The sequence below is a fragment of the Delphinapterus leucas genome, chromosome 7 (genome assembly GCF_059928025.1).
Source record: "Delphinapterus leucas isolate spDelLeu-1000000601 "Yukka" chromosome 7, BTC_Dleu_Yukka2, whole genome shotgun sequence".
Taxonomy (NCBI): domain Eukaryota; kingdom Metazoa; phylum Chordata; class Mammalia; order Artiodactyla; family Monodontidae; genus Delphinapterus; species Delphinapterus leucas.
Genome location: NC_143135.1, coordinates 22,347,450 through 22,364,751, shown reverse-complemented (window position 1 = coordinate 22,364,751; position 17,302 = coordinate 22,347,450). Strand labels below are relative to the sequence as shown.

General features: G+C 47.8%; 1 protein-coding gene across 4 annotated transcripts in view; it reads left to right on the top strand.

Annotated features, from left to right (window-relative positions):
- Window positions 1-205: 205 nt before the first annotated feature.
- PRR5L (proline rich 5 like) overlaps window positions 206-17,302 on the top strand; it is an 82,268-nt gene continuing 65,171 nt past the window's right edge. The window contains exons 1-2 of one of the 4 annotated variants that reach the window (XM_089914919.1): window positions 206-481; window positions 3,826-4,045. The gene's annotated coding sequence lies outside the window, so the exon portion shown is untranslated. Of the gene's footprint in view, window positions 482-3,825; window positions 9,455-17,302 lie in introns of all 4 variants that reach the window. The other 3 variants (XM_089914918.1, XM_022583622.3, XM_022583623.3) reach the window with 3 other exon arrangements.

Sequence of the window (17,302 nt, the reverse complement as noted above, 5' to 3'; positions counted from 1 at the left end):
CGTCTTGTGCGAGGGGAACGCAGAGCCAAGCTCCCATGACCTGTTGCATCCTCCCCAGCTTTTCAAGTTAAAGCGCTGGATTTCCTGAAATTGTTGAACTGGATCTAAGCGCAGGCGCCCCCTTTCCCCTGCCCCCCTCCCTAGCAAGGTGAGGGTTGCTGCTGGGGAGGAGAAGTGAGAGGGGGTGAGGTGGGGCTGGGATGGGGGCTGTTGGAGAGAAACTGAAGCGATGAGCACGGGACAGGAAAAGTGGGAGGAGGAGGAAGGAGGGGGGAGGAGGAGGTCGTAAGATGAGAGAGGAGGGAAACGTGTCACCAGCTCGGCTCCGGGAGCTCCGCTGCCGCCGCGTTTGTGGACTCGCGCGGGAGAGGACTTGAGTCTGGACCGGACCCCGCGGAGGGCAGAGCCGGGAGAGGAGGGAGAGAAGGAGGCTGAGCAGAGCGCGGCGGCGAGAGCCATCCAGGTCGCTCACTGCTCTCGGGTGAGAAAACTTTCTCGGGAAGACCGGAAACTTTTCCCTGGGCGCGCGGAGTCTGGGGCGGAGGCGAGCTGAGGGTATGCGTGACTCGAGGTGACTCGGGAGGGGCTGGAGTCAGGCTCAGCAGTGGCACGGGATCGAGAACAAAATCGCCGGGCACACCGGGCACAATCCGGCGGGGCACGGGGAGGGGCCTTGGGGAAAGCGTTACATTTGAGGGGAACCGGGTGGGGGCCCCCGCGTGGTTAAGGATCCTCCGATTGGACGCTGCAGGCGTGTACAGAGGAAGGGGCTCGCGACCACCGTGGGGGGGGCGGGAAATGCGCCCAGCGTCCGCACCTTAGGGTGGGCGAGGGATCGCTGTGGGGTGGAACGCGGGACGCCGCCGATCCTGGGACCCAGGCTGTGCCAGGAGATCGAAAAAGAAAGTTTGTTTGTCGGTCTTTCTCGTTCTCCTCTTTGGCCTGAGGGGCAGATCTAAAGAGCTGCCCCTACTCGGGCGCGGGCGATTCAGCGCCCCGAAACACCCCATCTTTTCCTGCCATTTCCCCCTTTTCCGGAGAGAGGCGTGGGAGGGGAGGCCAGAGAAGTGAGCCGCTTTGTCCCGAGCGCCGCTGGACGTGCGCTTTCTGCCGACTGGGCGGGCCCGGGCGCAGCTTGCGGAGACCCGGCGGGGCGGGCGGCTCTCCTCGCCGGCGGCATTCCCTTTCTGCTTCACCTTTCCCGCCAGACCTCCCTTTGGAGAGGCTTTCCCCTGTGCGCCTACTGTGCGCGCGCGCAGAGCTCCTTGCGCGCACAGGGGGCGCCCTGGAGCCTCCGCCCCTAAAGCCCGCACCCTCTTGTCCCCAGCCTTCCGCCCCTTTTCTGAGGGGCGGCCGTCCGAGGGCAGACCAGGTTGTGTTACTTGCAAACCGTGCTTCAGGAATCGGCTGTGGGGTGCCTCTGTGGTTGGCAACAGGGTTTTCCCCTTGTTCTACCCACCTGCCTTTGGTCACATGCCACCGCCTCTTCCCCCGCGGTGCCGGGAGCCCGCGTTTTGTTTGTCAGCAGTAAGGCGGTGAGTATTTATAGACGCACTACAGTCTGCGGAGTGCAAGGTTTCAATTACTGCGATGCGCCCCACAGGACGGAAGGCTTACGCGAGGCGGCTCAGGGGCAGGTCTGCTCCGGAGACTCGCTTGGAAATAGTTCTGGGCCGGAGTCTGCTGGCATCCTTGCTGGGGCAGAGTTCTGGACCTGTTGCCCAGACGATACGTGCAAATCCAAATGACCCACTGCAAAGGACCAAAGCAGTCAAGGACGCCAACTCCAGATTGTCTCCATCCCCTGCCCCTCCCCCATCAAAGGGTGCTCGCTGATCAAGCCTCAGAGACTGCCCTTTAGTGACCATCGTGGGTGCAGTCATGACATTTCACTGGCCTACATGGTGCAATATTTCACGGTGCTGCGCCCTGGTAAATTGCTCTCTGGCTGGAAGGTGCTGTTACTGACAACGTGAAGCAGCAAGAGGGTCAGGAGGAGAGGTGGAACTTGCAGAAACTAATTTAGCCACATTTTAAATTTAGCCCCTGATGAGGTTCCTAGTAGACTGAGGAAAGTGCAGCCCTCCTCTCTGTGGAACCTGGCTGGCCCGTCTTCTCTGGTTGCATTCAGCCCAAGAATCTGACCAAGGGTGCTGTTCAGAGTGTTTTTGTAGAATGTAGCAGATAAGGGAAACAATGCTTGGTCAGTCCACAAAGTTGTCTTTGGTTTTTTCAGCTCCAACCATTGTCCTTTCAGTGTTTTACTGAAGCTTCTGACAGCCAGAACCATTAGTAGTGTAAAAAAGAAAGGCGTTAGAAATAGGCTTGTTTGACTGGGTTCTTTCTCAAGGGCTTAGTTTATAGACAAAATTATTTCTCAAGGAGACCTCGTTTCTTTCAGATCCAGAGGGTCATGGCTGTGTATTTATTTCAATGGGTGAAATTTCAGTGATGGTCTGTGTTTGAACATTACAAAAATGCTCCCTTTATTTTAAAAAGGGGGGCAAGCGCCTATTGTGGCCTTAATATGTCTTAAACTTTGCACTAACAGACTCTGATAATATTATATAATCTGCACCAAAACAATGATGAAATAGGTACTATCATATCCGCATTACATAGATAAGCCCACTGAGGCTTAGAGAACTTAAGTAATTTGTCCAAAGCAACACACACAGGGGTGGAGCTGAGAATGGGTTCCAGATCTGTTACTGCAGCCTTGTAGTGCCAGCCTGTTATGGAGATGTCTTTCCTTTCAGGGCCTCAGTTGTTAATTAGATCATCTTATAGTTGATTAACTTGGTGACTTTTTTCTTTAAATGTCACATAATATCACAGAGTGGCTCAATAACTGAAAAAAATAATCCCAGTCTTGTCTGTAGAAAACTATCACTCTGCTATCTGAAAATTTCATGCTGGAAATCCAGAGCTAATGTCATAATCTTCAATTCGTTCATCGACAATGTATGTGCAACATTTAGACCATTCATGTGCAGAAAATTGAAATCAGTAAGGGCTTTGTGGATTTCTTAATGATTTCTCTATCTTAGGGAATTTGTAGGTGTGCATGTGTATAATCCGCTGTGGTCATTCCTTTTGTATTGCCCTTGTACAAGGTAAAATATACTGAAATCTTTCTTGAATTGTAGCCTTTTTCATGTTCATCTTTTTTTGCAGAGCTAGACCAATACAGAATTGATTTGAGAAATAGAGTGTGAGGTCCTATGAAAGATCCCTACTGTGTTTAGCGTTCATCATTGAAAGTTTATTCCCTAGAGTTGCCTCTGTACGTGCAAAATGTAAATGCTTGCTAAAAGCAATGCTTATAGAAAGTATCATTTGTGAACAAGTCAGTGGGAATTAATATTTCAGTTGCTGAAAGCTGGGAATAAAGTATTTTGTGGGCTTTGTGTGGGGTATGAGGTTAGTAATTTTGCAACAGAGACAGTGGTACCCTGTTAAGCAGAAGGTACTGTTTTACAAGGGAAGATTCCCCTTTGGAGCTAAGAAGGAGGTTGGGAGCATAGATGATACAAAGCAATAATGGGGCATCAGAGGTGAACTTGAGTTATTTACGCTTTTGTCAGGGGCTGAAGATCGAAGGCAAGGTTTACCTTGAAACTTGTACAGTTAAACGAGCCAACTTATTTACTGGGCAATAACTGTGAGCCAGGTCCAGCCATGGTAATGTTATTTGAACCTCCCAACAACTGTGCAGGTAGCTATTCTTTTCTCTATTTTAAGATGTGAAAATGAAGGCTCAGAGAGGTTAATTACTTTCCTGATGTCACACAGCTATTAACTAAAGCCCCTTGTTCTTTCTAGTTCATTTTGACATCTACCCTTGAAGGCCTTCCATGAAGAACCCAGGGTCCCAAGTACTCAAGAAGGTCCTACTTGTTCACATGGAAGTTTCTGGATCAGAGCAGTGTGGTAGCACTAAAATGAGGGCACAGGAGTTGGGTGAACAATGGACGAACTAAAGGGACAGTCTGGATAATTCTGACAGTAGTTATCCCATGGAAGAAGAAGAGAGGCCCATAAGGTATTGTGAATTTAAGAATTACTGGCATTGGTCTGGCTGGGGATGGCTGTCACATTGCTCGGCAAGACCTGGTGATTAGCCTGCCCGACAAGGTGCTGAGAGGGGAAAATGGGGGAGGAAGTACTGCCACCTCCCTTGACATGGCTTCTGTTGTGAAGAGGCCTTGTTAGAAACCCCAGGTTATAGTCGATATAAATTAGGGAGTCCGTGAGACCTGTTTCCATTTTAATTGGACTCGGCTCTTTGAGGTAACAGTTGCCCAATCTCTCTCTTTATTCTTTTCTTACGTTTTGCCAGTTTATGGCCTTTGTAGATCAATCCTTGGATTTCATTTAGAGGCGAGAAAGAGAAAGAGGAAGAAAAATAAAAGAGCGAAGGTTAGTGATTATCTAAATTGGATTAAGCTCTGTCTAGCAGCCGTTTAAAGAAATACTGCTTGCTCTCTAATTACCATCAACTAGGAATTTAAACGGTCTATTAAATTTAAGCTGACTTTTTTTCTTTCTTTCTCTTTTCTTTTTGGCCCTTCTGATAGTTGCAGCCTTAACATATTCTGGAAGTTTGGAGGCTTTTTATGTATTCTTCAAATGTGTGGAGGACATTCTCTGCCTCCTCCCTTTAAAAAATATTACATTTCTGTAACAGGATAATAAATGATATTATTATATAGTGGCTTGGTTAAAAAGCAGAAGCTCATAGCCAGGTTCAGCCGGCCCTGGCTGGCTGGAGAGCGAGTCAGTTAACCGAGTTCTTTGTCAGAAATGTAGAGACACCTATGTTAGGCTTTCAGAGTGGAGTATGGCTCGCGTATTTTTCTCTGTAGTAAAAAGTTAGGCTTAGAATGAAAATCAGCCACCTTTACTCTGTGTGGAAGCTTTGAGTCAAAAATATGAGTGTTCTTTATCAAAGTGGGTGGTGTGTGTGCTTTGGGGCTGGGACTAAGCTGAGGCAAGTGAGACATCAAGAGCGTGGCCCTGAGAGAGATGCCTCACTCGCCTCTCCCTCTTCCCAGCCCTGCTGTGCTTATGGTGAACTGTGCCCAGAAGGGTTCTGGAGAGATCTCTCTCCCTCTTGACCATGGCCTATGGAAAATCCAGGTCGACATCTACCCCTGCCACTGCCCAAACAGCCTCTCATAATTATTTGTACAATTTATTTTGCATATAATCATATGTTACAAAAAGCGTGTATTTACCTCTAAGCTTTCATTCTCTTTCCCTCACCTCAATTTTAGGGTGTAAATGTGAGATTTCTCTCAGCCACTCATCAGTGTTCTGGTTTCACTTTAGCTGATCACCAAACACCAGCAACACCTCCAGTTTCTTGCTTCTCTCGTTTCTTACAGAACTTCCTTCAACTTTGCTGGTTCTTTTGGACACAGGCCAAGTTCTGTGTTTTGCTGAAGGCATCTGTGACAGCAGTTAGGTTTCTAGCAAATACTAGGATTAAGGGGACACTTAGGGGCTCCCTTGGCCATTCAGAAACTAGAGTATATGTCCATTTAAGCTGAGCCTGGGAGAATACGTGAAGGAATTTGTTTTCCTCTTCTTCCCAAGGACTGGGGGCAAAAATCCAGCAAGGCCTCTGATGTGTGTCTGTATTATTCTGAACTAAGCTGCCTCAAACCCTGTTACAACCTACTCGTGACCTCAGCTGCGTAAATCCTCCGTGTAAACCCTTTTACGCTTGCTGTTGAACTCTAAATACTCCTCTGGAACGGGTTCAGCATCATTCCCCAGATGTCTTTGGGGGAGAGCACGTCAGCTGCTACTGTCATTTTGGAGAACTCCACTACAGCTTGCTGGCCGCTGGAGCCCACCACTGTGCAGCTGTATGGCCACTTTCATTGTAAAATATCTGGATGCAAAAGTAGTGGGTGAACATGGTAATCCTTGGCAGTGTTCTGAGATAATTAAAAAAAAAAAAAACTTGACCAACAGGATAATCGATTCCTTTCAGGCTTCAGAAAAGCCCCCAAGACACCCCCAAAGGTTGGAATCAACTTTGCAGAGGGGACAGTTGTTCAGAGAGGGCACACATTGGTCCTAACTGGCATCTTGGAGACAACACAGGTCGGGCATTTGAGATCTGGAATCTGATCCCGACTCTGCTGTGGGCAAGCTGTCTGACCCTGGGCCAGTTGCTCAGTGTTCCTCTCTACAAAATAAGGAGATTGGTCTCCCGCGAAGGTTCCTTCCTATTCTAAAATTCTGTGATGGCCAAGGAAGTGTGGTTTAGAGCAGTGCTTCTCCAAGTGCATACCCGGCCGGGGATCTTGTTAAGCCACAGAACCTGATTCAGTGGGTCTGGGTTGGGGCCTGAATGACTAACAAGCTCCCAGGTGATGCTGACTCCGCTGATTCTCAGGTTGCTGGTTATGTAGCCAGGCACTAGAGTCTGGACCAGGGTCTCTCAACCTTGGCCCTATTCACACTTGGGGCTGGACAATTCTTTGTTGTGGGAAGCTGTCCTGTGCATTGTAGGAAGTTTAACAGCATCCCCGACCTCTACCTGCTAGATGCCTGTAGTACCCTTCACACCTCCCCAGTATGGCAGCCAAAAAATACCTCCAGACGTTGCTGAATGTCTCCTGCAGGAGGAGAGGAGGGCAAAATCACCCCTGGTTGAGAACATTGGTCCTCCCTAGAACAGTGTTATCAATCCTGGCTGTACCTCAGAATCCCCTGGAAGATGTCTAGAAAATACAATAGTCTGGAGTTCTTCTCTGAAATTCTGGAAAAGTACTAGTCCCAGACTTGAGTCGTGGTGCTATTATCCTTCCATAGCTGTGGGACCAGTTGTTCCTCTGGCCTCCCAACCAGAAACTCTTCACTTCTAAGATAGAGGTCATAATGATGCCTACTTCCGAGGGTTGTTGGGAAGGTCAACTGAGGTGACATGAAAATGAGCTTTAGAAACTACAGTCATCCCTCGGTATCTGCAGGGCACTGGTTCCAGGACCTCTCCCCGCTTCCCTATACCGAAATCCAAGGATGCTCAAGTTCTTTACATTCGGCCCTCTGTACCCGAGGGTTCAGAACCCGCAGATATGTAAGGCTGACTGTATAAAGTGCTGTGCAGATGTCAGTGGTGAGTGTTATACCACAGGCCCCTGGAGTTTTATTTTATTTGTTCAATTACTTTATTTATTTTTCCCGGGACTGGATTCATCTTCCCACAGGTCTGCCTAAGTGACCTCCACACTTTTCCCTCGTTATTCCTCCAGCGCTGGTAGTTAGGAGCTGTGCGTGTTTTTCTGCAGTCAAAAACTGGCAGCCCGGGAGCCAAACTTTGGCATCAGAAACGTCTTGTTTGGTTTGAGTCGTGTTTTGAAAAAAAAAAAATGATTATTTTTTCCAGTATTTAAAAATTGGGCGATTTGACATATAAACACAGGTTTCCAGTTTTTCTTTAAAAATACAAAAAGAAGACTGAATGTTCTCTTTAGTTTGGTATGGTCCCCACCTGGTCTTCTAAGCGTGGTTGTGTTTTCTGCCTTGGCCCCTGTAGGCACTGAGTTTGCCATCTCAGCTTTAGGCCTTCCTGTGTTTTTCTTTCATCGTGACCAAATTACTATTCCTTTTTTCTCTTTTCTTTATCACTGGTAGGACAACATCTGGCTCATCTTTGCATCCTGGGTAGTGGATGCTCACTAGCTATTTATTAAAATGCGATATTTTGTCCCATCCTTTTCTGTCACAGATGAAAAAAAAAAGGATACTCATTGAGCTTTACCTATGAAAGCTTGCTTTTCCTTCCCCAAATTTCCTTTCCAGTGTCCAGCGCCCATATTCTTTAGAGAAACACAAGAAAATGGAGAGCATGTATTTTCGGTTGACCTTTCATTAACTTTACTTTGTAACTGGAGAAGGTGATTTAACCTTTGTGCGTCAATCTTGTCTCAACTGTCCATCTTCAGTTACAGCCCTCAGTGTCGACTTGCATTTATAACATTACTTCTGAGTATTTCCTGCGAGCCCCTGAGCCCCTTGGGGGCAGATACTTTATTCTTCTTTGCCCCATATGGCTTCCTCTACTTAGATCCTGGCACACAGCGGACCTTCTAACATGTGGTGGTTGCATGAACTTGAATCGAACTCATGACCTCCCTGAAATGATCATATCCCAAGAGCCCCTTCAGGCTTCTGACTCTCTATCCAGTGCTGTTTACACTTGGCCCCATGACATAGGAAGAAGTGCCCTTTCCCTTCATCTCCTTTTCTTACGAAAAAGCACTCCATCCTGTTTCTGCAACGGGAGAGTGAAGCTAATTTTTAATAAATCGCACATGTTAATCTAGAGCACATTTCCCCACACTGAAAACTCTTGTTGGCTGCCAGACAGTAGCTTTTGACCGCTCTGTCACCCCCCAGGGATTTATGTATGTTCCATGTCAGCGATGTAATTGCAGACATCACGGTCGGTCTCGGCTACTGCTGGTGTCTAGCCTTTTGGTTTATCATCTGGGAGGCACTGCAGAATTGCTCTGGATGGTGTTTATAGGCCACACCCAAACAATTTGCACTCCAAGAACCTCCCTCTTCAAAGTGAGGCTTATAGAGGAGTAGATAAGATGTGTGGTTATTCCCCACAGTTTTGCTTGACTTGTATCACAGGAGGGGATTTTTCTGGTGATTATACTGTGGTTTGAGGCCTGGGTGATGATGATGGGATGAAATAATCACTTCTAGATGGATCTGAATTATCAGTGCTCTGAGTCCTGTGGACATTTAGGCAACACTTTGAAACAGAGAAACATGCGCCTGCATCCTGTTGATGCCGCTATTTACTCTTGCACAAATTCAGGCTCCCAGACTCTTCTGTCTGCGCTCGGTTTCCAGTGGAGCGCTGAGAAACTTGCCTCATTCTTCCTGTTGAGCCTTTTCCATAGTCCAGACTTGACCCTTAACATTTTCTTGTTTGTGGGAGTGTCTGTCTCTCGGCTGTCTTTTGTCTCCTCAAAGTTGCGAAGTTTTGTCCTTAATCCCAACGAGTGTGCTGTGTTTGTAGGATCCACTGACCAGCGTGCAGACCCAGGACTCTGTGCCCGCGTGACCCAGGTCCAATAATGCTAAGGCGGACCCCAGTTCAGGCAGAAGGAAGGGCATTTTTCTGGTCCCCCAGAAATGGGAGGGCTGCTCTTTCTGCTGGCTTGGAAGTCCACATTTCATCCCATCATTCAAAATTATTTACTGGGCACCTTTTATGTGCCCAGCACTGTGCTCATAGCGGGATACAGCAGTGAACGAGACAAGCAAGGTCTTACAGGTCTTTAAGGAACTTACGTGCTCTCAGGGCCAGTCAGACAGTGAACAAGTAAACAAAATGACTTCAGCTCGCTTGACGGTACCATGAAGAAACGAAGCTTCCTTCCTGTAAGGGACAGAGCATACAGGCTGCCTGAACCTGGTAAGAAGCTGTGGGTGATGGTTGAGAAGGGAAGGCATGGGTGGTGACTGTGTGGCCGACAGAAATGTTGTTAAAACAGAGGGTTGGGAGTTCAGGCCCTGGAATCAGGTAGGATTTGACTTTTGGTCCCACTTAGTAGTCTTCTGACCTTGGGCAAGTTAATTTCCAGGCTTCAGTTTCTTCCTCTGCAAAATGGGAATAGCAAAACCTACTTCCTGTAGGTTGGTTTAGGGTGGAAATGAACTAAGGTGATAGATGCCCGTAGAGGCTCGGCACCATGCCACCGTCATGACCAGCCTCTGATGACGGTTAGTATATTCTTAGGAGCAACACCAATAGTAAAATCGGCACGGCAGGCAATTGATTTGCAAAATGGTCCCACTGCTCTTAAAAACCTACTTCTGACTTGGTTTCCATCCCATGGGCGGAGGCTGGGTAGTTCAAATCTGGCTTCCTAGGTTGGCTTAGAGGGTTCTGTTTGGTGTGTGTTTCTTTTAGTGAAATCCCAGGTGCTGCTGGCTCTCCTTGGTGAAGAGTATACCTCGGTGTTTATGTGATATGGGGGTGGGGGGTTGCTTGTGGCTCTACCGAGGAATTGATGATGGGGTAAGAGTGAGATAAGAGAGAGAACTGGTTGGTTAAAGAGGCTGGTCAACTAGATGATGTGGCAGGTAGGAGCTGATGCATTGGTTGAGGGCTGGTTCTGTGTATGCACTGTGTCAGGGTCTGATCCCCCTCCAAGTCTGTCAAAGGCACCCAGTTTTTGTGTGGCTTACAGGGTAGGGACTGAATGCATGGCTGGTGATGCTGAGAGGTTATCATGGCCATCAGCAAAGCCAAACTCTTAACTAGCTGAGAAGTCAATAGATATAGGGAAGGGAAGTGACTTACCCAAGGCCACAGTGGCTGGGTAAGTGCTGGCTTACGTTACACCCCCGTTAGGCTCTGGGTAAAAGGTGTGAGAAGGTTTGGTGGTCATAGTTACGATGGGATAAAATAAAGGTCACCAACCTATATGTGAGGCCCCCAAAGTGTTAGTCGGCCTGGTGAATTAGTTGCCAATACTTTCATATCAAGTGATTTCAACATTTTAAGAAGTCTGGATTTGGGGCTTCTCTTCGAAAATTCAGATCTGGGACTGCTGGGCTTTTATACTGAGATGGCAAAAACCAGATTGGATTGAGCAATGGCTGGCTCCTTTAGCCTGGGTTGGTCCTGCCCACTCTCTGGGATGTGCCAGGCTCAGCCCTTTGGGCTTGTTTGTGATGCATGATGCAAAGACGGAAAGAAATTGGTTCTTCCTTTCATCTTCTTTTCTTACCAGGGTTTATTTTCTGGCCCACGTATTCCTAACAAGGCAGCTCCTTTTATAGCGTAAGTGTGCTGAATAAATAAATTTGCGTTGAATGAATGAGTGAATGGATAGTTATGGATAGAGGGCTGCACTGGGGAACAGGAGCCAGGTTTGAATCCTGACTCCCCCCGATAGCTGAGTGACTTTGAACAAATCACATAAGTTCTACTGATTTTTACTTTTGGAGGAGGGAGGGAAGTAGGAGGTGGTCACTGTTGTTTTTACTTATTTATTTGAATAAGTAATGCATCTTCATGTTTCAAAATTCAAAAGGTACAAAAGGGTTTATAGAGAAAAGTGTTGCCCTCTGTATCCCTACCACCCAGCTCCTTTCCCGGGGAAAACCTGTGTTACCAGTTCCTGGTTTGTCCTTTCAGAGATACTTTATGCTCATGCAATGAAATATGCAAATACTCTTTTTCATCTTTTTTATGTAGATGGGAGCCTAATATACAAATTATTCTATGTTTAGCTTTTCAACACGCTTCACTCAGCGTGTCCCCTGGAGAGCATCCCCGTCTCTCCCCTTCTTTCTTAGATTCCAGAGTATGGGATACCATAGTTGACATAGTCAGTCCTCTGTTGCTGAGCATTTAGGGTCTTCCCAACCCATTGCTGTTATGAAGAAGGCTGTAGTAAAAACCCTGGTTCCATAAGCCACTTGACATGCCTGGAATAACATTACTGGGAGTAGACTTGCTGTGTCTGAGGGTACAGCCGTTGTTATTTTGGTAGACCTTGTCAAATTTCCCTCCATAGCAGTTGCCCCAGACTGCTGTCCCTCCAGCAGGGCGTGAGAGTGCCTGTTGCCCCACACCATGGCTGGGTGTCACCTTTTGGGACCTATGAGGGCTTCGTGAAGAGCAGTGTTCTATAAAAATTTTAATACTAGCTACAATTTGGGGGACCCCTACTGTGGGCCAGGCCATGGTCTGGGCTGTCTCATTTAATGTTAACAACATCGAGGTAAGTATCACAGTCATTTGACAGATGAGGAAACTGAGATTCAGAGAGGTTGAGCCATTTATCCAGGTCACCCAGTTAATAAATTGTAGAGGCTGGATTTGAACCCGCGTTTGTCAGATTTCAATACCAGGATGTTTTCATACAGTAAAGCCGTATGTAATTTGAGGTGTCGGTATCCTCAGCTGACACTTGCTTATAGTTTCTGTGTCTCCCAGCAATAGTACCTCTCAGGGGGCTGGTTCATTTGCTCAGTTATCAAATATCTGTGGAATTCCTGCACTATACCAAGCTCTGGGGATGCACTTGAGAACAAGATAGACATAGTCCCTGACCTTATGGACCTCATAAAAACAATAAGAAACAATTCTGTAGTGATTTATTGAGGTAGATTGTGATACGACAACAAAGGAGGTGAGGAGGGTGCTCTATGGGGTGATGTGACCTGATCATGGGGGAGGGAGAGGAGGGCCTTTCTGAGCAAAGGAAGTTTAGACAATAAAGGGTGTATAGGTTTGAGCCTGGAGAAGTGAGTGGGAAGTATTTCACACAGAGGGTACAGCATGTGCAAAGGTCCTGGGGCAGGAAAGAGTGGGAAGGAAAGTCAATGAGCTGGCATGCAGAGTGAAGGGAGGTGAAAGTGTGAGGTTGGGGTTTGGGGATTTATTCTAAGACCTGTGGGGAGCCTTTGATGTCATTGAAGCAACATCAGCCATAAGCATCACAGGCACTGGGCTGTCGGGTTCTTGTCCTAAGCAGCACCTCCATTTCCTTCTCTGTAAGATGGGGATGGCGATGGCACACAGGGCTTTCCAAACATTTTGAATGTTACAGACAGTAGGAAATACTGGTACATTTAGACTCAGTACGAGCACACGTGTAATATACACGTTTCTCCCAAATGCAGTGCACTCTGATATTTTCTGTTCTAATCTATATCATTAAAGGTTTTTGGTCAAGATCCCCTAAATTTATTTTAGAAACACCGAGATGATACATGTCCAGTGCCTGCACCTTACTTCGCCCTCAGCAAACGTGCTGTCATTCTCCACTCTCATCATTATAAAGATCTCTCTGGCCACAGTTAGAGAACGGACGGGTGAAGTTGAAAGACAGTGTCTAAATCCTGACGCAGCTTAAGGACGTTGCCTCTTCATTTCTGTGTTTGTGTCCCAGGGAAGGAGCTCCACACTGGGCTTCCTGCCTGCGGGGTCTCCTGGGGGTGGGGGTGGGGGGACGTGTCAGATGGGCTTTCTGTCTGGTTTCCCTGGGAACTGGTTTCTCCTCGTTTTCCATTTTCTGGGCGGCCACATCAGACTGAGTACCCAGTTTTCTTTGACTTCTTTGTTATCTACACTCAGAATGGCTTTTTCCTGGAAGCCTCAGAGTCATTATAAGCCACCCACTTCTTTATTTTAAGTTGTGCCATGGTCCTACTTCCCTTTTCAGAGTCGAGGGTTGGAGCCTTAGTAGAATTCATTTGCATTTTCCACTGAGCGTACCACCTTCTTCTGCCTACTGGCCCGGCCCGAAAGCTGCAACCCCTCCCCGTGCCCTGGCCCTGGAAGCTGGGAGGAGAAGGCAAGAAACCACATTCTTTTTCTCCAAGAAACACATTCTGGATCGTGAGTGCAGAGGTTTCCAAAGAGACCCCTGTGCGGTGAGCCTGGGAGAGCAAGGCCAGCGGCAGCACCTAGTAACCCTCTAACTGCCTCATGCTTCATGGACACAGGACCCCGGCTTTCCGGCACCCAAAACTTAACCCCTTAAACCATCTTAGAAGCACATTTTTTCTAAATGTTAGTAACCTCATCGGTCCTTCACAAGGGAATATCTACTGAGACACTGTGGCTTCTGTAACTCAGAGACTTTAGGCAAAGAAGGTTTTGTGGCGGTGACAATGATGATGGTGGTGGTTGTAGCTGAAGTGTGTCCCCCCCAAATTCATATGTTGAGACCTAGCCCCTAGTACTTTTGAATGTGACTGTATTTGGAGATAGGGCCTTTACAGAGGTGACTGAGTTAAAATGAGCTTGTTAGGGTGGGCCCTAATCCAATCTGACTGCTGTCCTCATAAGAAGAGAAGATTTGGACACACAGAGACACCAGGGGATGCATATACACAGAGGAAGGGCCACGTGAGGACACAGGGAGAAGGTGGCCATCTGCAAGCCAAGGAGAGAGGCCTCGGGAGAAACCGACCTTGCTGACGCCTTGATCTTGAACTTGTATCTCCTGAACTGCAAGAAAATAAATTTCTGTTGCTTTAACCATCCCATCTGTGGTATCTGGTTATAGCAGACTGAGCAGGCTAATACAGCAGTGATGGTGGCAGTAATAAAAATAAACAATAGGTAGCACATATCAAGCACTTGCCGCATACCAAGACTATTTTAAGCCTTACTTGAATCGTCTCATCCAGCCCCCCGCCAATCCGAAATCGCCTGCCTTGGCTGGAAGTGGTGACATGGGGCCTGGCTCTGGCCCCTTTGCTCTGAACCGCCACTGCACCTGTGGTAGCACCTGCATAGTTCCGGGAACCACGCCAAGCGCCTCGTAGATAATCTTTCTCATCGGCACCACAACTCTCCAAGTTCCCGTGTTTTAGATGTAGAGACTGCAGTTTAGAGCGGTTCAGGGACACAGTGAGTACGTTCTCTTTCTGTTGCTGCAATAACAAATTCCCACAACCTTGGTGGCTTAGAACATCAGAAATGTATTCTCTCACAGTTCTGTAGTCAAAAGTCCAGAATCAATGTGTCACGGGTCACACTCCTTCCAGAGGCTCTAGGGGTGAATCTCTTTTTCTTTTTTTCACAGTATACCAACTTCTAGCTGCATTGGGAGAATCTATTTCTTTCCTCTCTCAGCTTCCTCTGGTGGCTGCCAGCATTCCTTGGCTTGTGGCTGTATCTCTCCAGTCTCTGACTCCATCTTCATATCTTCTCTGTGTGTATCTGTGTCTTCTCCTCTTCTGTCTCCAATCTCCTGCATCCCTCTTATCAGGATACATGTCATTGTATTTATGGGCCCACCTGGATAATCCAGGCTAAGCTCCTTCTCTCAAGATCCTTGACCTAATCACATCTTTTGCCACCCGAGGTAATAGTCACAGGTTCTAAGAACTAAAATGTGACTATATCTTTGGGGGCCAGTTTTTCTGCCTCATACAGTCAGTGAGTGGCAGAATGAGCATTGATGCCAGGGTTTGTCTGATTCCAAAGCTTCTAGTGACCACTGCTCCTTCAGAACTACAGGCATTCGCATTAATTTTAATGGTATGTTAACTCTTCCATTTAGGGGGTACCATGCTTGATTTAACCTTTCCCCTTTGGGTGGGTACTTCGGTAGTTTCCAGTTTTTCGTTACTGCAAAGAATGAGCGCGTCTGCCAGTCTTTGGGGACATGTGACCATGTCTGTAGGGTGCATTCTTAGAAGTGGAACTGCTGGGCCAAAGGGCTGGTAATTCTTAGCTTGCTTCACTACTCTGTGACCAACACCCACCCCCGCTGCAGCCCAGAAAGAACGCTGCGGGAAAGGAGTTGAGAGGCATCAAGCCTCAAAAAATAACGTCGTCAGTTACCAAAGACCCTAATGCACTGTGACCACCATGGGAGCTCAGAGGCCTGGCCTGCTCCCAAGTGGAGTATTTTCCAGATGTTTGTGAGGTCGCCATAAGCTAGAGGAAGTGTTGCTCTGTGTCTACTGCTGTCATTGCTTGGAGATTTAGAAATAACAAGTTATTTTATTTATTTGACAAGCACTTATGAAGCATTTGCTCTTTGCTATGCGCTGTTCTATCTAAGTGCTTTACAAATATGTACTCACTTTATCCTCCTTCAACCCTGAGGTTGTCATGCTAGCAAGCTCATCTCTTGCAGGGGGAAATGGAGCCTCAGAGAGGTCAAGAAACTTGCCAAGGTCACACAGGTGGCTTGTGGCTGAATCTCTCTAGTCTCTGACTCCATCTTCATACCTTCTCTGTGTGTACCTGTGCCTTCTCCTCTTCTGTCTCCCATCTCCTGCATCCCTTTTATCAGGATACATGTCATTGTATTTATGGGCCCACCTGGATAATCCAGGCTAAGCTCCTTCTCTCAAGATCCTTGACCTAATCACATCTTTTGCCACCCGAGGTAATATTCACAGGTTCTAAGAACTAAAAAGTGACTATATCTTTGGGGGCCAGTTTTTCTGCCTCATACAATCAGTGAGTGGCAGAATGAGCATTGATGCCAGGGTTTCCCTACTGAGTAAGTTTCCCTACTGTGACAGTGCTTGTCATCATGTCAGGCAGGCAGTGGTGCCTTATTAGCTGCTGTCCTTTTCTTCATTTTTATCTTGAGCACTGCGCTTAGGCTTGAGGTAACAGAGATGAGTAAGTCCCGATGCCCATCTTCAAGGAGTTTACAAATGGCTTAGATGGGAATCAGGGAACCTGAGTTCTAGCCAGTCCTGGCTCTCTCCTACCTCAGACACATTGGACGTTTCCCTGCTCCTCTGGGCCTCACTTTTTCTTTTTTTTTTTTTTTTTTGCGGTACGGGGTCCTCTCACCATTGTGGCCTCTCTCGTTGCGGAGCACAGGCTCCGGACGCGCAGGCTCAGCGGCCATGGCTCACAGGCCTAGCCGCTCCGCGGCACGTGGGATCTTCCCGGACCGGGGCACGAACCCGTGTCCCCTGCATCGGCAGGCGGACTCTCAACCACTGCGCCACCAGGGAAGCCCTGGGCCTCACTTTTGTCACCTGTAAATGGGTGGACTGGCTTCACCCCAAAGCCCCATCCGTCTTGTCACTTTCTGATTTGTCCTATTTAGGTCAGGACAAACCCATGTCTGAGGAGCCAGCGCCGTAGCAGGTGGATGCAGGGTGTGTCAGCTTTTCCCTTTAGACTGCTCTTGTCAGCACGCCCAGCAGCTTCCTCTGCGTGCTCTGGGGAGTCCTCTTGACTCCGTCCAGAAGTGAGAATTGTTGAGACCCAGACAGCTTTGCATTGTCTGTATCTGAGGGTGGCAGGTTTTGCCGGCGACGAATGAGTCAGAGGTGCTGCTTGTTGTGTGTTACTGTGGGGCTAATGCAAGGCCGAGGAGGCTGTGGTCATCATCCCTTTGGCTGAAAATTACCCTTAGTTAAAAAGGTCACGTGTGTGCATGGGTCTGCCCATGCGTCTTGCTGGATGCACACATGGCTTGGAGCAGGCGGCCTGGTGGGAGGCGTGAACTGAGAAGTCGGGTGGGGCCAGGGTGGGGACGGGAGCCCACCCTGGGACCCTCAGTGTCGCCCAGCCTCCTGGAGAAGTGGTGTTTCAACAGGAAGCCAGAAGCTGAACCCCTGATCGATCCGTTCTGCTCACCTTTCTACTTCCCCGTACAAGTGCCCCTGAGTGGGAGGCAACTGCATCACGTGGAGTTTAGGATGCTCATAAAAGGAGTTAATAGCCCGTAATTACACAGATGAATTGCACTTAACAGGCCCATTTAAAGAAGGGCAGTGAAACAGAGCCTCTCTTAATAGTGTGATCTTTACCGGG